The 23,152-nt window shown below is 36.9% G+C and overlaps 1 protein-coding gene across 6 annotated transcripts in view; it reads right to left on the bottom strand.

Moving 5' to 3' along the window:
• LRRC49 (leucine rich repeat containing 49) overlaps positions 1-23,152 on the bottom strand; it is a 161,367-nt gene that overhangs the window by 88,676 nt on the left and 49,539 nt on the right. The gene's annotated exons all lie outside the window — the stretch shown is intronic.

Raw genomic sequence — 23,152 nt, forward strand, 5'->3', positions numbered from 1 at the left:
GTTTTACTTTTTATTTTGTCTAGAAAATAAAAAGGGTCTCACTATGTTGCCCAAGCTGGTCTCGAACTCCTGTTTAAGCGATCCTCCCACCTTGGCCCCCCAAAGTGCTGGAATTAACAGGCATGACCACTATGCCCAGCTGGTATACATTATTAATATGACTTATTACTGTCGATGTTGACCCTGATCAACATGTTCAAGGCTGAGGCTGAGGTTATGTTCTTCAGGTTTCTCCAGTGTAAAGTTACCATTGCATCCTCTCCTTTTCATACTCAACTATTTGTAAGGAAGTCACCATGTGCAGCCCACACTTAGGGAGTGGGAAGTTAAGCTCCTCCTCCTTGAGGACCCTGAGTCTGAACTCATGGATATTTATTCTATGCTTTGGGTTATTATCCAATACAATTTTACTATTTTGTTGTTCTAGCTTTGGCCATTGGAAGCTCTTTCAATTGGCTTCTATGTCCCTTTGGTTCCCATCGATGTGGATTTTTTTTTTTTCTGAGCACTTTCTTACTTTCTGGCACTACAAGATTTTCTATACTCATGTATTTTCTAGACTAATTCCTGTCCTGGTCCTAGAATCAGCCATTTCTGAGGAGCCATAGTTCCTTTTATTGGAGACTAGAATTAGAAACAAAGATCTGGGGGCTAAGTGTACTTCTTGCTACTGTGGGTCATTTCCTTTAGTCCCTCTCAGCTGACACAGCAAGAAAATATATGTGTGTACAGAAACCTGTGTATATGCATATATCTATAAATATTTCTTTAAGTAACCATCTGTCCATCTGTGCCATCTGTGCCTATATTAAGCTAAAGATGAGTTTATACTGATGTCTCTAACTCTAATCCGTCACCAAATGAATCATTCTAGCCTCCTTCCCTTGCTTATCTGAACATTTCTACTTCAACAAGAAGTTTGGCTTCAAACCATCAACTCTCCATTTACTTAATTATTCAATTCCAATATGTATGTATAGAGGTATCAGAATGTTTAATGTGTACCCCCAATGAGAAACAACTTTATCAACTAAAGTTCAATGATTAGGTGTAATTGCTTTTGCATTTAGTCTTACAGGCTCATTTCCAAAGTTTCTTAGATCAGTGCCTTTTCCCCCACCCCTTTAGGGAGGTTGTTTCATACATTTTTAATACAGTTAGATTCTCTTGTCAGTCTGCATTCCTTTCTGAGATCCTCTAAACTCGTAAGTGATTTTTTAAAATTTGCATATATTAAGGCTTACTTTTTCCCTATGTAAATTTCTACAGGCTTTGACAAATGCATAATGTCATGTATCCACCATTAAAGTATCTTAGAGAACTGTTTCATGACACTAGAAAAATCCGCTGTACTTTAGCCATTTGATCTTCTCTCCTCCTCCCAAATCACTGGCAACCACTGATCTTTCTACTGTCACTAAGTTCTGCCATTTCTAGAATGTCATATAATTGGAATCATGTAATATGTAGCCTTTTCAGATTGACTTCTTTCGCTTAGCAATATGCATTTGTTTCATCCATGTCTTTTTGTGGCTTCATAGCTCATTTCTTTTTATCACTGAGCAATATTCCACTGTATGGATGTACCATAGTTTCTTTATCCATTCACCTACTGAGGACATCGTGGCTGCTTCCAGTTTTGGTTGATTATGAATAAAGCTGCTGTAAATATTCACCTGCAACTTTTTGTGTGGGCATAAGTTTTCAACTCAAATGGATAAATACCTAAGAGTATAACTGCTGGATATTACAATAAGACTACATTTATTTTAGCTTTGTAAGAAACTGCCAAACTATCTTCCAAAGTGGCTGTATCATCTTGCAATCTGAACAGCTCACCATCCTCACCAGCATTTGGTATCTGTGTTCTGGGATGTCAGCCACTCCAAGAGGTACGTAGTGGTATCTCATTGTTTTAATATGCTATTCCCTAATGACAAAAGATGCTAAGCATCTTTTCATATGCATACTTGCCATCCATGTATCTTCTTTGTGTTTTCAGCTCTTTTGCCCATTTTAAATTGGATTCTTTCTTCTCTTACTGTGGAATTTTAAGATTTTTTTAAATTTGGATACAAGTCTTTTATTAGATAGATGCTTTGCAAATATTTATCCCAGTCTGTGGCTTGTCTTTTCATTCTTTTAACAGTGTCTTTCACAGAACAGATGTTTCTAATTTTAATGATGCCCAACTTAACAATTTTTTCTTTCATAGATCCTACTTTTGGTCTTGTATGTAAAAACTAATTGCCAAATCCAAGGTTGTCTGGATTTTCTCCTAAGTTTTCTTTAGAAGTTTAATAGTTTTGTGTTTTACATTTAAGTCTGTGATCCATTTTGAGTTAATTTAGTGAAAGGTGTAAGGTCCATGTCTATATTCCTTTTTTTTCATATGGACATCCAATTGTTCCAGTACCATTTGTTGAAAAGACTATCCTTTCTCTATTGAATTGCTTTTGCTCCTTTAGCAAAGATCACCTGACTATATTTGTATGGGTCTATTTCTGGGCCTTTTATTTGGTTCCATTGATACATGTGTCTACTCTTTCACCAATACCACACTGTCATGATTACTGTAGTTTTATAAGGGAACTTTATTATATAGCTTTGAAATGATTTAAACACTTAGTTTATTTACTACATGAATGATACATGTTTTGCTCTGAAAAGAACATGAAGTTATATCATTCCTCATCAGACCACATACATGAGTTATTGGGCTCAACTACTAGACTTTAAAAACACATATAAACCCAAGATTTTGACAGATTGATAACTCAGGCTTTGTCAGGGCTACTCTATGTCAGACATTTCTCCAAAGACCAAAATATCAGACTAGCGGGGTTGCTCTCTGTCAGCCTTTGAACTATCCTCCAAAACCCAGTAACACTGGCACTACTTACTAGTGTTGAGGGACCTTGCACATTGTTATGGATGTACACTGTGGTGATCAAACCATCCCTCCTGAAACCACTTATAGAAAAGTACTCTCCAAACTTTGATTAGACTTTACATCCACAGAGGCAAGCTTCCATCCTAATTTAGCAACTAGACTTTAAAAACTGGACTCTAAACTAAATTGGAACTCATCCAATATGTAGATAATGTACTTTATCTATTGAGTATATTCCCTGTGATGTTTATTCCTGTTATTCTTCCATTCTTTGAGCATTAGAAATAAAAATGATAAGCTCTTTGTATGGCAATAAATTGTGTGATTTGTGAAAACATACTTTGATCATCTGTTTATTTTAACCATACAAAACAGTCTTGCAAAAGGTTAGTGTGAATCCTCCAACTTTATTCTTCCATATTGTGTCACTATTCCAGGTCTGGCCTTTTCATATAAACTTTAGAATTCAATTGTTGATATCTATAAATAACCTATGGGATTTTGATTTTGATTTTCTTTCTTTCTGGCCTTTTCATATAAACTTTAGAATCCAATTGTTGATATCTATAAATAATCTATGGGATTTTGATTGGAATTTCCCTTCCTTCCTTCCTTCCTTCCTTCCTTCCTTCCTTCCTTCCTTCCTTCCTTCCTTCCTTCATTTCCTCCCTCCCTCCTTCCTTCCTTCCTTTCTTTCATGGAGTTTCACTCTAGTTGCCCAGACTGGAGCGCAATGGCACAATCTCAGCTCACTGCAACCTCCGCCTCCCGGGTTCAAGTGATTTTCCTGCCTCAGCCTCCTGAGTAGCTGGGATTACAGGTGTGCACCACCACGCCCAGCTAATTTTTTGTATTTTTAGTAGAGACAGGGTTTCACCATGGCCAGGCTGGTCTTGAACTCCTGACCTCAGGTGATCCGCCCTCCTCGGCCTCCCAGAGTGCTGGGATTACAGGCGTGAGCCACCACGCCTGGCGGGGATTTTCATTTTTTAAAGAAATAATGACTTTTCTAAATAATACCACAGGGCACCTTGGTAAAACTCATTTATATTAGAGTCATTCTCATTCAGTACACAAATACTTTACAAATACTTTATTTATTCAGGCACTAAATTACCAGTACTTTATAGTACTATAAATACTTTATTTATTCAGGCACTAAATTAAATATCTCTTCTCACTGTGTCAAGAAAAGCTAGATGATATAGAATATTCATGGTATAGAAAATAATGTAGGTACTAACAAGGTTGAAGCAAGTTCTACAGCAAGAATAAAGTTCACTGCTTTTATTGTCATATTTAAATATTTCTTCTATGTTTTCCTCACACTCAAGGTAAAAAGATACCCTGTTATTAATTATTTTACCTCAGAGCTTGTCTTTACCAATCTAAAAGGTAAACCTCACAATTTATATGCAACTCATAGTGTTCGAGACATGTTTAGATAAATATTGGAAGGCGTTTTTTAACAAACAAGTATATGAAGGTGAAGATGTGAGTTTATAAATTTAAACTTAATCATCACTTAAAGTATAAACGAGCTTGAACAAACATAATTTTTCCCACCTAGCATTGCCAAAATTCATTTTCTTCATCAATATAAAAATCTCAGAACAGTTTCTGGTATTTGTGATGGCTTTTTCTCTCCATCCCCCATAGTTGTGTACATAAAGCTTGAATCAAATAAAAATGCCTCTGAAGGCAATGTTTTATTTCTTCCATTTTGTTAAAGTGAACTAACTCATCACCTTCCCTCCACAAATCTGCTTTTCTATGTGTATTTTCTATTTGATAAATGATGCTGCCATCAAAACAATAATTGAGAATGGGAACTGTAAAGAGTCATGAAGGGATTTTAAGCAAGGCAGGTAATATGATCAGAATAGTATTTTAGAAAAATCACAAATTAATAACGTCATGAAGGGTATATGAAAAAGAAAAGAGATAAGAATCAAAAGCTAGTTATAAAGTAGACTGCGGTAATAGAGGTGAAAAACAAGGTTTAACATGTCAAAAACCAAGGTAGTAGTCAGGAGAGTAAAGAGGGGAGAGGTTCTATGGAAGTTTAGAGTGTAGCATGGACAGAAATTAGTAATCATTTAGATGTGATAAAGAAAGGAATCCAGAATAACTCCAAGTTTCTCTCTCAGGTGAACAACTAGAGTTATGGGTACAAGGGTACATACTCTGTCAAAATTCATTGAACTCTACACTTAAAATGTGTGCATTTTATTATATGTAAATTATATCTTTAAAAATTAATTTACAGAGAAATTTTAAATTATAAAAAATATATATTTGACAGATTATCTTTTCATCTATCAAGTCTCCTTTTCCTGGAACACTGTTATGTTGGTGGCCAATAGCTATTAAGATACATTTCAAAAGGGTTTTCACTAAGTTTTCCTCCAACTACCATAGGATGGGCTCACTAATTTCAACCTTAAGGTGTTAACCAATGTGAAGAGCAGAGGTAACAGAGCCAGTAGATGTTGAAGAGCATTTTTTTTCCAATACTCAACCTAGCTCAATAGAATTAAACTGTAAGTTTCTTGAAGACTGGAAAGATACTGTGACCACTGCCCCAACACCTAACTTAAGACCTATCTTTAGTAAGTGTGCAATAAAGTTTTGGTGAATGAATGAAAAAAATGTGATGAACTGAAATAATTCCAAAGGGCTTATCCTTAATTTTAAAAAAAGTGAATGAGTGAATTTTCTTACACTTTTCTTGGAATTATTATTTAAAGGATAACATGATATTTAAGTATCACTATGACCCAATATATATTACTAATTAGGCAGATGAACTTAAAAGTGAAAATAATGTGTACAAAAGCATAGACAAGCTGGAAAACTTAATTTTATTACAGATAGATTCTAATTTTATTGCTACTTACTATTTATTTACAAGCTAGATTGTAGAGTCTATCATTTGTTTCTCACTGCTAAGTATAATTTTAAACTAAAATTATTGTAACTGTTCTCAGCTGTCTCTCAAGTATTCCTTTGGGGAATTAAATTGATCTAATAATTGCCAATGGAATTGGTCTAAGAATGGGTGGTGTCACACACAAAACTAAACAGTATCTTCATTTAATAAAATACAAAGCACTTTTTTATGTATAGAAGAAAACAGTATGCCCAGTATACATTATAAAGAACTTCAGAGATCTAAAAGACCTGTAGAGGCTCACATGGTCTATGTCTGTAATTCAAGCACAACAAAAAAGTGGCATCAGGAATGGGAACATCACTGCAATCCTCAGCAAGTACTATCCGGGCAACTGCTCCCACATCAGCTACTACTGTTGACACTCAGACTGAAGTCTTTATGCTTTGAATAGTTTTATTAAAGTAAAAATAAATCTGTATTTGATCCAGAAGATTCCTCACAAAATTTCATTTCCATCTGCCAGGTATTTGACCAATAAACATGCCAGACATTCCTAGAAGCTCATTGACAAAGACCATATGATTTTAAAGACATTCTCTAACCAAATAAAACAATACTCTTAAGTACAAATACAGGCTAATGATGGGTTATGTTTTACCTAACCAAAGAAAATCAAAAGCAGACTGTTTAAAAAAAAAAAACAAACCTGGAAATAAAACAGTAAGTATAGTGAAATACTGGCTTTTAAAAACAGTCTCTCTCTCTCTCTCTGTCTCTCTCTCGCCACCCCACCTTTTTTTTTTTTTTTTTTTTTTTTTGGCAGAGGGTTTAAGAACACTCAATTGCTCTCATCTCTTTAGAGTACCAAGAATGAAAAAGCTTTGGTCCAAAGGCTGACATTTAACTTATAATTGACTTTAATCTTTTTCCAGATTATTCATACATTTGTTCTTCCCCTAGTAGTCGCCCCACATTGCCACATCTGCTTCCTATCTGCTAAAGAACCTATAGAGAAACAGTCTGTCCCTACTGACCAAAATTCATATCCCAAAAGGAAAAGAAAATATTTTAGTCCATTTTATGCTTACTTAATAAAATACAGAGAAAGAAATAAAATTCCCATATATGCATGTATCACACAGCATAGATATTTAACTAACAATTCCTAAATATCAGTCAAATTTCTCCAATTAGAAATTTTCCTCCCCTAAGTAAGCTAAGTACTTTAGAAAAAGGGGTTTTACTCTTTTATACCAGCAAGGTACCATGATCTCTGAAATAATCTTAATGAAAAGCCACTTACTTTATATTGATCAGTGAGAATTTTTCTGAATAGTTACTATTTGCCTAGAGGGCTGAAGTGAAATGGAACAATAGAATAAATCATCAAGTGTGCTCACAAGGACTGAAATATACACAACTGACAAACATAAAAAATAACAGTAAAAAGTATGGTCCAGTTGGCCCTCCAAATCCATGTGTTCTACATCTATGAATACAATCAACCTCAGATTTAAAAAAAAGAAAATTCCAGGCCTCCTGCCTGCAGCATTTCCAGCCAGAGCAACCCACCCACCCATGGTTTCCCCCTGCAGAAGCGACCCTACCCACAGCACCCCCAGCTGGAGTGCCTCCCGGCCACAACGCCTCCACCACTTCTGCCGGAGCACAACTCCCAAGCCCACAGTGCCCCCTACCAGAGCACCTCCCACCCTCAGTGCCCCTGCCGGAGTGCCTTTCGCCCACAGCACCGCCCACTGAAGCACATCCTACCCACAGTGCCCCTGCTGGGGCACCTATACCCATGCCCCATTTGCTGTCCCCTATGGAGTGCTGTTGTCAATGGTCTGGGAGCACCTCAGCCTCTTTATCCCAGCCAAAGCTCAACCATGAGAGACCAGAGGACAAAGCTGCTGACCCAGTCCCAGTCCCACAGGGTTAGAGCATGCATCCCAGCAGTATGGAGCTGAGTCTTGCCTCCTAAAAGCATCCAGAAATGAAGTGATTCAACTATACCCAACTTACACCACAGTCAAAAAACCCTAAGGGCAATAAAGATCACAAAAACAAAAAGCCTCACCCAAAGGACAACAACTTCAAATAATAAAGAATCATCAGCTGTCACAGAAGAAAGATCCAGCACAAGAACTCTGGCAACTCCAAAAGCCAGCATGTCTTCTTACCTCCAGATGATCACACTAGCTCCCCAGTAGTGGATCCTAACCAGAACGAAATGGCTGAAATGCCAGGCAGAGAATTCAGAATCTGGATGATAAGGAAGCACACTGAGATACAAGAAAAGGTTGACACCCAACCCAGGAAAAACAGTAAAACAACCCAATAGTTGAAAGATGACATCACCATTTAAAAAAAGACCAAACTGAACTTCTGGAAATGAAAAATTCCAGGAATTTCAAAATACAATTGGATGCATTAAAAGCAGAATAGACCAAGTTGAGAAAAGAATCTTGCAGCTTGGCCAGGCATGGTGGCTCACACCTGTAATCCCAGCACTTTGGGAAGCCAAGGCAGGTGGATCATCTGAGGTCAGGAGTTTGAGACCAGCCTGTCCAACATGGCAAAACCCCGTCTCTATTAAAAATACAAAAATTAGCTGGGCATGGTGGCACATACTTGCAGATTCAAGTACTCGGGAGACTGAGGCTGGAGAATCGCTTGAACCCAGGAGGGGGAGGTTGCAGTGAGCCAAGATCATGCCACTACACTACAGTTTGGGTGACACAGCAAGACTCTGTCTCAAAAAATAAATAAATAAATAAATAAAAATGAAAAATAAAAACCTCACAGCTTGAAGGCCACTCCTTTGAAGCAACACAGGCAGACAAAAATAAAGAAAAAATAATTTAAAAAAATAACAAAATCGTTGAGAAATAGGGGATTACATAGAGACCAAACCTGTAACTCATTTGCATTCCAGAAAGAGGAGAAACAACAAGCAACTTGGAAAACGTATTTGAGGATATAGTCCATGAAAATTTTCCCAATCTTGCTTGAGAGGGTGACATACAAATTCAAGAAATTCAGAGAACACCTGTGAGATACTATGCAAGATGATCATCCCCAAAACACAGTCATCAGATTCTCCAAGGTCAACTCAAAAGAAAAAATCTTAAATGCAGCTAGAGAAAAACTTACAAAGGGAACCCCATCAGGTTAACAATGGACCTTTTAGTAGAAACCTTATAAGCCAGAAGAGATTTGGGGTCTGTTTTCAATATCCTTGAAGAAAAGAAATTCCAACCAAGAATCCCATATCATTCCAAACTAAACCTCATAAGCAAAGGAGAAACGAAATCCTTTTCAGACAAGCAAAAGCTAAGGGTATTCATTACCCCTAGACCTGCCTTATAAGAGCTTCTAAAGGAAGTGCTAAACATGGAAATTAATGAATGATACCTGCCACCACAAAGACATACTTAAGCACATACTTCACTGATATTATAAAGCAGCTATATGATCAAGTCTATATAATAGCCAGCTAATAGCATGATGACAGGATCAAATCCTCACAGTCCAATACTGACCCTGAATGTAAACTGGCTAAATGCCCCCACTTAAAGGGGACAGAGTGCCCAGTTAGATAAAGAAGCACAAACCAACTGACTACGGTCTTCAAGAGACACATCTCACAAGTAACAACATATATAGGCTCAAAGTAAAGAAATGGAGAAAGATCTATCAGGCTAATAGGAAACAAAAAACAGGGGTAGCTATTCATACATCAGATAAAACAGGCTTTAAACCAACTATGATCAAAAAGGACAAAGAAAGGGCATTACATAATGATAAAGGGCTCAATCCAACAAGAACACTTAATTATTTTAAATATATACACACCCAACCCAACAGTGGAGCACCCAGATTAAAAAAAAAGTTCTTAGCGATCTGTGAAGAGATTCAGACAACCAAACAATAATACTCAGGACTTCAACCTCCACTAATAGCAGATCATCAAGGCAGTAAACCAGCAAAGATATTCTGGACTTATACTTGACACTTGACTAATTGGACCTAATAGACATCTATAGAACACTCCAACCATCAACAAGAAAATATACATTCTTCTCATCTGCACATGGCACATACTCTGAGACTGACTACATGCTCAGTCATAAGGCAAGTCTCAGCAAATTCAAAAATCAAAATCAAATCAACCACACACTTGGACAACAGCACAATAAAAATAGCAATCAATATTGAACAGTCCAATAATGAGTTCAGAAATCAAATCAATAATAAAAAGTCTACCAATCAAAAAAAGCCCTAGACCAGATGGATTCACAGTTGAATTCTACCAGATATACAAAGAAGAGCTAGTGCCAATCCTACTAAATTTATTTCAAAAAATTGAGAAGGAGGGACTACGCCCTAATTCAGACTACAAAGCCAGCATCATTCTGATACCAAAGCCCAGCAGAGACACAGAAAAAAAAAAAAAAAGCTTCATGCCAACATCCCTGATGAATACAGATGCAAAAATCCTCAACAAAATACACGCAAATCCAGAAGCACATCAAAAAGCTAATTCACCATGATCAAGTAGACTTTATTCCTGGGATGCAAAGTTGGTTTGCATCACAAATCAATAAGTGTGATTCACCACATAAACTGAATTAATAACAAAAACCATATGACCATCTCAATAGACACAGAAAACCCCTTCAAAAAAATTCAACATCCCTTCATGTTAAAAACCATCAACAAATTAGGCATCAAAGGAAAATACTTCAAAATAATAAGACCCATATAACATAAACCTATAGCCAATGTCATCTTACTGAATGGGCAAAAGCTGGAAGCATTCCCCTTGAGAACTGGAAAAAGATAAGGATGCCCATTTTCACTGCTCCTATTCAACATAGTACTAGAAGTACTAACCACAGCTATCAGGCAAGAAAAAGAAATAAAAGGCATCTAAATTAGGGAGACAGAAAGCTAAACTGTCCATCTGCATGGACAATATAATTCTATACCTAGGAAAACCCACAGACTCCATCACAAGGCTTCTAGAACTGATAAACAACTTTAGTAAAGTTTCAGGATACAAAATCAATGTAACAAAATCAGTAGCATTTCTATACAACAATAATGTCTAGGGTCAGCAAAATCAAGAACACAATCCCATTTGTAGTAGCCAGAAAAAGAATAAAATACCTAGGGATACAGCTTACTAAGGAGGGAAAAGATGTCTACAATGAGCAATACAATGCATTGCTGAAAGAAATCAGAGGCAACATAAACAAACAGAAACACATTCCATGCTCATGGATAAAAAGAATCAACATCGATAAAATGACCATACTACCCAAAGCAATTTACAGATTCAGTGCCATTCCTATCATACTACCAATGTCATTTTTCACAGAATTAGAAAAAAGCATTCTAAAAATCTATATGGAGGAACCAAAAGAGAGCTGGAATAGCCACAGCAATCCTAATAAAAATAATGAATCCAGAGGTGTAACATTACCTAACCTCAAACTATATTACAAAGCTACAGTAACTGAAACAGCATGGTACTGGTACGAAAACAGAAACATGGACCAATGGAACAGGATAGAGAACCCAGAAATAAAGCTACACACCTACAACTACCTGATCATTGACAAAGTCAACAATAATGAACAATGGGGAAAGTATTCCCTATTCAATAAATGGTGTTGAGATAACTTGCTAGCCACATGCAGAAGATTGAAACTAGACCCCTTCCTCTCACCATATACATAAATTAACTCAACATGCATTAAAGACTTAAATCTAAGACCTAAACCAATAAATACCCTAGGAGAAAACCAAGGAAATACCATTCTGGACATTGGCCTTGGTAAAGAATTTATGACTAAGTCTTCAAAAACAATGCAACAAAACAAAAAATTGACAAGTAGGACCTAATTAAACTAAACAGCTTCTGCACAGCAAAAGAAACTACCAACAGAGTAAACAGACAACCTACAGAATGGGAGAAAATATTTGCAAACTATGCGTCTGACAAAGGTCTAATATCCAGAATTTATAAAAAACTTGAATCAGTAAGCAAAAAACAAATAACCCCATTATAAAATGGTCAAAGAACATGAACAGACATTTCTTAAAAGAAGACATACATGTGGCCAACAAATATATGAAAAAATGCTCATATCATCACTAATCATTAGATAAATGCAAATCAAAACCACAATGATATGCTGGTGAAAAGGGAGAACACTTATACATTGGAGAAAACGGAACACTTATACACTGCTGGTGGGAGTGTACGTTAGTTCATCCATTGTGGAAAGCAGTGTGGAGATTCCTCAAAGAACTTAAAGCATAATTACCATTTGACCCAGCAATACCACTATTGGGTATATATCCAAATGAAAATAAATCATTCTACCAAAAATACACATGTTAATCACAGCACTATTTACAACAGCAGACATGGAATCAACCAAGATGCCCATCATCGATGGACTGGATAAAGAAAATGTGGTACATATACACCATAGAATACTAAACAGCCATAAAAAATAATGAAATGTCTTTTGCAGCAACATGGATAAGCTGGAGGCCATTATCCTAAGCAAACTAACATAAGAACAGAAAACCAAATATTGCATGTTCTCACTTATAAGTGGGAGCCAAACAACGAATACACGTGAACACAAAGAAGGGAACAAAGACACTGGGGACCACTTGATGGGGGAGGGTGGGGGGAAGGCATATCTTGGAAGTCCACCTATCTGGTACTGTGCTCAATACCTTGGTAATGGGATCATTCGTATACCAAGCCTCAGCGACCCATAATTTACTCATGTAACAAACCCGCATACGTAGCCCCGAACTTAAAATTTTAAAAATAAATAAAAATAAAATATAAAATATAAAATTTCACAAAGTTCCAAAAAGTAAAACTTGAATTTACTGTGTGCCAAGTACTACATTGTATTCACACAAATGAAGTGATGTGTAGGTATTGTGATAGGTATTGTAAGTAATCTAGAGATGATTTAAAGTATACAGAAGGATGTACATAGGTTATATACAAATATTATGCCATTTTATACTGGGGAGCATTGGTGGATTTTGGTATCCATGGGAGGGGGCGAGTGGGTTCCTAGAAGGAATCCCACGAAGATACGGAGGGAAAACTATATAGTACATCATAAACCAAAAACATATAGTACATCAAATATAGTACATCTTATAGTACTAACTATATAGTACATCATAAACCAAAAACTATATAGTACATCATAAACCAAAAACTTATTATAATTAACAAGTATTGTGTGCCATACATAACTGTATGCGCTATGCTTTGATATGACTGGCAGCTCAGTAGGTTTGTTTACATCAGCATCACCAAAAACACATATGTAATGAGTTGCGGTATGATGTTATGATGGCTATATCACTAGACAACAGGAGCTTTTCAGCTCCTTTATAGTCTAGGTAACCACTATTGTAAATGTGGTCCATCGTTGACCAAAATGTTGTTACTCAGTGTATGACTATATAGGTATGTGTGTCGTATGTAAACTGAAAGTGTTTCAGAAAGACCAGGGCTTGGAAAACTACAGCCCACAGGCCAAATATGCTCTATCACCTGTTTTTGTATGGCCCACAAGTTAATAATGGCTTCTATGTTTTAAAATGGTTAGAAAAAGTGTCAAAAGAAGAATATGTCATAAGTGAAAATGATATGAAATACAAATTTCAGGGTCCATAAATAAGTTTTATTGAAACACAGCTCTGCCCATTCATTCACATATTATTTATGGCTGCTTTTGTGTTACAAAGGGAAAGTTAAGTACCTGAAACAGAGACCAACTGGCCTGCGAAGAATCATGTACATGATACCAATTTAAGTTATCTAAATACACACATATACACATACATATACATATGCATATTTCCTAATTCTATCCACTGAGATGGCCCAGAAACAATGATAACTCAACAAAGATAAGCACACCTTGCACTCAAATCTTAGTTTCTAAGCAGCATTCTCCACTAAAAGTCATTAGAACTCCTTGGAGAAATGGCTGATTCCAGAGCTAGGACTGCAAAAGTATAAGATGAGCCTGGAACATCTTGTTGGGCCAGAAAGGAAGGAAGTATTTAAAGAATGAGGATACATCAAAAGACTACAGGAGCCTTCTTGAGAAATTAGAGAAAATATGAACATCAAAATAAATAATAATAGTAAAGGATTACATCACTCTTTTGTTCCCTACATGCAAAAAAAAAAAAAAAAACTTTGCTAATGGAATCATAATTCCTGAGGGCTAAAAGTATGAACCCCTGTAATATTAATACAAGTACATTTTAACAGATATTCACAGCTTTAAAAGGTGTGACTCCAAGGGTTAATGCCTTAGTGGTAGAATGAAAAGCAGTAGGTGAAGCACACATGCTCTATCAGGAGTGCAATGAAGTAAAGTTAGACTTAGGCAGAGGTATGTGTGTGGTTTCCATAACGTGTTAATATATATTTGAGAGATACGAACTCTCTGAGAGTGACAGGAGAAGGACAGGAGAACCATGCTGTGGAATAAGGAAGAACCTCTGATATCTAGGTCAGGCAGACAGATGGCAATGAGGGGTGGGGGAGATTGAAAGTAGAACACACATGAACACACACACATGTGCACACACATACACACACACAGGAAATGGGATGAAATGACCCAAAGTAAAGGAGTTAGCTAGTTCTAACATTAATGTGAGCAAAGGCATGAAAGAGGAAATAAGTTTATTGGACATCTATTGTTATTATCTTTTTTCCCAACTTCCCTTCCCTTGGTAACCAAACACCCTTTCCCTGTAGTAAACCCATTCCACAAACTGATCCCACACCCATTGTCCTAGTGTATAAGGACCGTATGTCCCAAGATTGAGCATTCAGTATGTCCTGTATGTCTCTGGCTGCAGTGATTCATTCCAAGTGGGCACCTGACCTAAATGAACACGATCAGAATCCTCTGCAGCAGTGCTTCTCAGACTGTAATGTGCATTTAAATCACCAGGAGACCTTTTTAAAATGACAGTTCTCACCCAGAAGGTCTAGGGTAGGGCTTGAGATCCTGGGCTCCCAATAAGCTTCCCGGTGATGCTAATACTGCTGGTTCAAGGACACAATTTTGAACATTAAGGCTCTTCAGAACCTTCTGCCAGAGCAATCAGGGATGAAGCGCTCTTTATACTAGAACTGCTAAGTGACAGACTGTGATTCTCAAGCTGTTGGCTTTTCCAAAAGCTGCAAGGTTTTTTTTCATGTTTCTGTCACTCACGTCTTTGTATGTTCTCTGTCATTAGGTTATATACTCATGGAAAACAAAAGTCATATGTTTAACTTCTGTTACTCTCCACAATGCCTTTTTTGGTGTTTTAAACATAAAGATACATAATCAATGTTCTTCAACAACCAACTTGGAAAAAAACTTGAATTCTTTAGATGAAAGAGATGGAGAAGGTATTTTAATGAAATTGTAAAGGACAGGAAGGAGGAGGATCAGCTACTAGCTATCACTATTGAGGTAAAAATAACACATCCTCAGGATATCCCTAAGATAATCTTAGATCCTAAACCCACCCAGCTATGAAAAACTGGCATCACTCATCATCCCTGAAGTAGGTCATTTTGAAGAATAACAAGCAAATACCCATGAAATGCCAAAAAGCAAGCCCCAAAAACAAGTTCGAAGAAATTAGCAGAAAAATATTATTAATCTTATTTCACATTTACTCAGTGCTTCCCAGGATATTCCTAAACTAAAAACTATGGTCTCTAACCTGGGGTCTATAATTGACATCGTCTATTTCTTTTTAAGCCATAAAAAGGAAGTTTTATGAGAAAAAAGGGACTACAATAGACATTTCTCAAAAGAGGATTACAAATGGCCAAAATGTAGATGAAAAAAATCATCAAGGAAATTCATGAAATTAAAACCACAATGAGATATCATCTCACACCTGTTCGGATGGGTATTTTATAAAAAGACAAGAGATAAGTGTGGGTGAGAATGTGGAGAGAAGAAAACCCTGTACATTGTTGCTGGCAATATAAATTAGTACAATCATTATAAAAAAGAGTATGGAGGTTCCTAAAAAAATTAAAATTAGAGCTACCATATGAACCAGCAATCCCATTTCTAGGTATATTCCAAAGGAAATAAAATATGTTGAAAACGTATCTGTACTCCCATGTTCATTGCAGCATTATTCACAATAACCAAGATATGGAATCAACCTAAGCGTCCTTAAATAGATGAATGGATAAAGAAAATGTGGTATATATATGCACAGTAGAATATGATTTAGCCTCAATCAGAAGTAAATCCTGTAATTTTTGACAACATGGACAAACCTGGAGGATATTATGCTAAGTGAAATAAGCCAGGCACAGAAAGACAAATACAACATGATCTCACTCATATGAGGAATCTAAAAAAGTTGAACTCATAGAAGCTGAGAGTAGAATGGTAGTTATCAGAGGCTATGGTCATGTAGGGTGATTGGGGAGATGTTCGTGAAAGGATACAAAATTTGAGTTAGACAGGAGGAATTAGTTCAACATGGTGATTATATTTAATAAGAATGTATTGTATACTTGAAAACTGCTAAGACTTTAAATGTTCTTTAATAAAATCTTTAAATAAGACATTAAATGTTCCTATTACAAAAAAAGATAAGTATGTGAGGTAACATATATGTTAATTGGTTTTAGTCATTCTATAATGTGTGTATATATATATATATTAAAACATTATCTTGTACACCACAAATATATACAACTTTTATTTGTTGATTTAAAAAATGTTTCAAAACACAAAACCAAACAACGCCCAGAGACTAGCTGACAGTTCTAAACTACTTTTTAAGATATTTTGGGGTGTATAATTAAGTCACTGTGATACCTTTCTGTGAATTCAGGATAAACAAGCCTAACTGTTTCACTTCCAGAAGTATCCTCCTTATGGAGAATCCCAACTTCCTTGCTTGCATGCAAGCAAAATTTTTTAAAGAAGAAAATACCCTCCTCTTTTAACCAAGCCCAATGCCCTTAATGATCAGGCAATTATTTTCCTTCCTGAGCAAGCTGAGTTTCAGTCCTACAAAAAAAAAATCATCTTTAATACTAAAAACAAATATAAAGGAAACAAATTCAACCCATCTAATAACCTGGACAGACACACACACACACACACACACACACACACAGGTTGTTAAATATAGAAAGAATGTATTGTTGATTTAAAGGGAATTCCATATTCTTTAAGTACCAGACAGGTAAATGGCAGAGATGATATACAATCATGACAATTTGAAAATCTGGTAGATAGAGCTTGCCGTTTTTGCCATGACAGCATCAGACTCACCTTCCCAATGTAAACAACTATGAAACTGGACAAAATATATGAAGCAGATGTTGAATAGCTCAGGGCTGTGATCTTTGGGAGAAGACAGACATATAAAAGCCACATTCATCTTGGCTTTCTGACTGACGGTACTTTCCAGATCATAGCACAGGGAAGTGGAGCTAGAGAGAGAACAGAGGTCTCACTGGGTAGATGAAATAGAAGTCAGAATTTGGGTCTGTTGAGGCTACTGGAATTTGGGTGAAGAGGAATGGAGAGGAGGGAACCTTGTAGAGAAGGAACTCCAGAAGTCTGCATAGGGGTCTCTTGACTATTTGGCTAAATATTAGGATGTGGGTACACAGGGTGTAAGTCCACAAAGTCTAGCAAAATATAACTATTGAGGGGCTGTGAGATGAAGAGTATCTATGGATCACATGGAACTGGGAGACATTGCAATTCCAACCAAATAGAGTGAAGAGACCTCAATGAATACCCAGATTATATATCTGAAGTCCAAGAACAGCCATGCCTTAGGTGTGAGGCGACTCTGTGTCAAGAAACAATGTGGATATTTTCGTGTTTCTGCATGGTAATGGCTTTCTGAGCAAAGAAAATTGGCACTTTGATTAAAGGGTGACTGAATAGATAGAAATGATAAGAGCAATATGGACATTTAGGCCGGGCGCAGTGGCTCACGTCTGTAATGACAGCACGTTGGGAGGCCAAGGCAGGCAGATCATCTGAGGTCAGGAGTTTGAGACCAGCATGGCCAACATGGTAAAACCCTGACTCTACTAAAAGTGAAAAAATAAGTCGGGCATGGTGGCACACACCTGTAGTCCCAGCTACTTGGGAGGCTGAGGCAGGAGAATTGCTTGAACTCTGGAGGCGGAGGTTGCAGTGAACGGAGATCGTGCCAGTGCACTACAGCCTGGGCGACAGAGCAGTGAGACTGGGTCTCAAAGAAAAAAAAAGAGTAATACGGAAATTTATCTCTAAGAACTACGTGTTTACATATCAAAGGGTATCAAAATGTGGAGCCATTTGTTTACATTCCAAAAGATTATTGGCCAAAACACCTTTGACTTTTCTCTTCATAGAGGATTTGTTTACATTAGGAAGATAAGGTCTCAGTTTCTCTCTGTGTTCTCTCTTTCCGTCCTGGAGGGGAGAAGGTGCAGTTATGTAAGCAGCTTCTACATAAGCTTCAAGATTAATAATTTGGGGTTTCTCTCATGTACTAGAGGCCCCTGCTCATACATGCAGGTGACATCTGCATTTATCACAGCACCATGGGAAAAAAATGGAGCATGGGAAACTAACACAAGATATTCTGCAGGTAAATAATCAGTCTACCTCGGATACACAAATCTTATGTTTACTGTCGTAACAAAAAAAATATGGATATGTTACAGTAAGTAGCTAGCCAGGCTCCAGTGGGGCTGGAGAGGGCTCCCTAGCAACCAGGAATGTCAGGCGACCCTCAGGTGATGGTCAGGCAGTTGTTACACTGTTTCTCTAAAATAAGAATTGGTTGCAGCAGGCACCAAGGAAAGGCAGTCTCCCAATAGATAGAAAAAAACCTGAAACTGATACTTAGTAGTTTCCCAATAAGATCTACTGATAATTAGTGGCTTTGCACTGGAGTTGGGCAAGTGGGCTCAAGCATGTGCATTAAGAGGCAAAATGTCAGAGTTTAACTGGTATATGACCTTCTAGGAACAGTTGACTGGTAAGGGAAGAATGCCTCAAGTGAGCATGTGTGCAACTCCAGTAAACACACTGTGCATGCGGCCTCTCCCAAATGCCAGCAGGCCATTGCGCAGGTGGACAGCCCACTGCAAGGGAAGAATCAGGGGAGAAGGGATGCAAGACCTGGGAAGTATGCCAACGTATAAAACTCTAAATCAAAGGCCAAACTGGGCACTTGATCTCTCAAGTTGCCCACTTGGCCCTCTTCCAAGTGTAATTTACTCCCTTTCATTCCTGCCCTAAAGCTTTTTAATAAACTTTCACTCCTGCTCTAAAACTTGCCTTGGTCTCTCCTTTTGCCTTATGCCCCTCAGTCAAATTCTTTCTTCTGAGGAGGCAAGAATTGAGGTTGCTGCAGACCCATACAGATTTGCCGCTGGTAATGGATATAAAAATATACTACTCTAGTTCTATAGTAAGTATCACTTTAGATCTTCCTTAATAAAAAAAAACTAAACTAAAAATAAACCTCAACAGGATCAACCTGATTCTCTAGTAGTTATCAAAACAAAACTCAATAAACCTTAAATCTCTCAATAGAACATCCACAATGCCCAGAATACAATAAAAACAATTGCCAGATGAGGAAGAAGCAATAAAAATTGAAACATATATTAACGAGAAAAAAAGTCACTATAACAGTACCAGAGATGACACAAATGTTGGAATTAGTAGATAAGAACTTTAAAACAGCTATTTATATAGATTTTTAAAATCTATACAATCACGTAGGTATTTTTGCTTCTGACAGAGGGCTATCTTCCCTTTTCATCAAATGAGTTAGGAAACAGCTGAAGCAAGATCTCTGTTTTTCTCCCCCCACTTCGAGTTGTCCCGCCTTTCTGGACCAAACCAATGTATTTCTTAAATGTATTTGATTGATGTCTCGTGCCTCCCTAAAATGTATAAAACCAAGCTGCACCCTGACCACCTTGTGCACATGTTCTTGGGACGTCCTGAGGGCTGTGTCATGGTCCATAGTTACTCACATTTGGCTTAGAATAAATCTCTTCAAATATTTTACAGAGTTTGACTCTCTTCATTGATACTACCTCAAATCCCTTTTGGAAGTATTTCTATAATATAAGTACAAGAAATGCACTAAGGGAAACTAGTTATATATCTTAAGTTTGTTTCTAAGTGGATTTTGAATTTAATCTACTTATACTTTGTTTCTGAATATTCTTTGAATTTCCATGACTTTGTAAAACAAAATACAAAGGAAATCATAAAACGTATGTTGGTCTCAATTTATCGTACTTGTTTGTTTCTGAACACCACCCAGTATGTAATCATGAGTAATAAATTTTAAGGCCCTTAGGCACCAAAATTTTTCCTGCAACTTTTAGAACCTTCACGTGAATAAAATCCAAAGGGACCTTTGGGTACATCAGCGTTTTCAAAACTGCTAACTCACTGCTATGAATAGCTATCAGCCTCTCAAATATGTATATGTGAACTCAGACTGACACAAGGTATGCAAGCAGCCTGCTCCCAGGCCTTAGTTTAATTTTAGTTCAAGAAGCCTTCTTTTTAGAAAAACTCTCTCTCTCGATTTTTTAATGATGGCCATTCTAACTGGTGTGAGATGGTATCTCACTGTGGTTTTGATTTGCATTTCTCTGATGGCCAGTGATGATGAGCATTTCTTCATGTGTTTTTTGGCTGCATAAATGTCTTCTTTTGAGAAGTGTCTGTTCATGTCCTCTGCCCACTTTTTGATGGGGTTGTTTGTTTTTTTCTTGTAAATTTGTTTGAGTTCATTGTAGATTCTGGATATTAGCCCTTTGTCAGATGAGTAGGTTGCAAAAATTTTCTCCCATTGTGTAGGTTGCCTGTTCACTCTGATGATAGTTTCTTTTGCTGTGCAGAAGCTCTTTAGTTTAATGAGATCCCATTTGTCGATTTTGGCTTTTGTTGCCATTGCTTTTGGTGTTTTAGACATGAAGTCCTTGCCCACGCCTATGTCCTGAAAAAATCAGGAAACAACAGGTGCTGGAGAGGATGTGGAGAAATAGGAACACTTTTACACTGTTGGTGGGACTGTAAACTAGTTCAACCATTGTGGAAGTCAGTGTGGCGATTCCTCAGGGATCTAGAACTAGAAATACCATTTGACCCAGCCATCCCATTACTGGGTATATACCCAAAGGACTATAAATCATGCTGCTATAAAGACACATGCACACGTATGTTTATTGAGGCACTATTCACAATAGCAAAGAGTTGGAACCAACCCAAATGTCCAACAATGATAGACTGGATTAAGAAAATGTGGCACATATACACCATGGAATACTATGCAGCCATAAAAAATGATGAGTTCGTGTCCTTTGTAGGGACATGGATGAAACTGGAAAACATCATTCTCAGTAAACTATCGCAAGGACAAAAAACCAAACACTGCATGTTCTCACTCATAGGTGGGAATTGAACAATGAGAACTCATGGACACAGGAGGGGGAACATCACGCTCCGGGGACTGTTGTGGGGTGGGGGGAGGGGGGAGGGACAGCATTAGGAGATACACCTAATGCTAAATGACGAGTTAATGGGTGCAGGAAATCAACATGGCACATGGATACATATGTAACAAACCTGCACATTGTGCACATGTACCCTAAAACCCTAAAGTATAATAAAAAAAAAAAAAAAAAAAGAAAAACTCTCTCTCTCGCTTACAGACACACACACACACACACACACACACACACACAAATAACCTTTACAGTAGTAAAAATGGAGCCTTACAAATAGAAGAGTATCTGGAAAATTTCCTGTGAGTTTGCAATCATATGTATATTTATAAGTTGGTTGAGAAGGTACAGGTAAAAAACCCTCCAACTGACTCATAATGTCCACTAAAGAAATACAATCTTTTAATAGAAAACGATTACAATTTTGCAAAGATTAATTTCAACAACATTTTATAAAATGAAGTTGGAGAGCATACATGGTAGCACTCTCCACTTTATAATGTTATAAATAAAATCCATAAGAGTATCTGTATGTATCTTTGTACTTACAGAATTAATGCTTTAAATGGTTATAGATGCTGATATAAGGAGGATAACAAAAGAAGCTATGTAATAATAATTTAAAAAGTGACTGCTATCCATTAGATTTTTTTGCTTTTTGCTGCTTCAAAGGTAATGCAAAAGGAATACGACAAACATAATAGAGGTTCCCCATTACATTGTACATTGGTCCCCTTTTCTTCTTTTTTCTTTTTTTTTTTTTACTGTATACTACCCCTGCCCCATGAACTCTGACTCTTCAGTAAATTGCAAGGCTTGTGGAAAATCGTCCTCAGAAACTATCATTCTATAACATTTTAGAATAATTTTTGCTTTTGATCTCTAAAAGGAAAAACAGCACTTTAATAAAGTAGTATTGAAATAAGATATACAATGAAAAACCATAGAAAAATTATTTTAGTATAAGTGCTGTGTTTCAAATAAAATAAATTTAGGCCCAATAATTACATCAGCCCTGAGGATGATCAAACAAATTGATCTTACCTCAAAGTCTATTTTTCTGAAGTGGTAGAACATATCTATCATTAGTTGTGAATATCTATTTTCACCTATTTTCTGACTAAAAGAATTCAAAAGCTGGAGCTATGCTTTACAGTCAGACCTACTAAGGCACTATATGCCACCTTACCATACTCAGAGGGTTTTACTCACAAAGAAGGAATAAAGCAGCATGGATGGAATCAAATGCCCCTATTTTTAAATCTTGTTTTTGTGGGTCCTCCTTACATTACGCCCATCAAATTTAGAAAAATGCAATTAAATGTTTGTCTGAAGGTGAATCACGTGTGAACCATTTGGTAAACCCCTCAAGAAGAGTTCAGTAGATAAATGGGTACCGATAATGAAATTTCCTTGACAAGCATGTAGTCATTTCTCAAATTTAAAACTTAGCAGATGGTCAGAAAAGATCTGTCAATAGTTGATTTCCTGTTGATCTCCTCTGTTTAACTCAGTAAGAAGATTTGCGTATCATTGGTTATCTGCTAACAAAGGAAAAGTAAAGGCATTCTAACAGTATGCTGCATACTAGAACTAAGGGAAATGAATTTCCTTCAAGCCAAAATAACATAAGTGACACTTGCAATCCTGGAAGGTACAAGAATAAAACCTGATAACTCAACCACAGGAATACAATCTAACAACCTGAGCTCATAAAAAACATCCATATAGGCCAGCACAGTGGCTCATGCCTGTAATCCCAGCACTT

This window comes from Symphalangus syndactylus, chromosome 5 (genome assembly GCF_028878055.3).
Source record: "Symphalangus syndactylus isolate Jambi chromosome 5, NHGRI_mSymSyn1-v2.1_pri, whole genome shotgun sequence".
Classification (NCBI taxonomy): Eukaryota; Metazoa; Chordata; class Mammalia; order Primates; family Hylobatidae; genus Symphalangus; species Symphalangus syndactylus.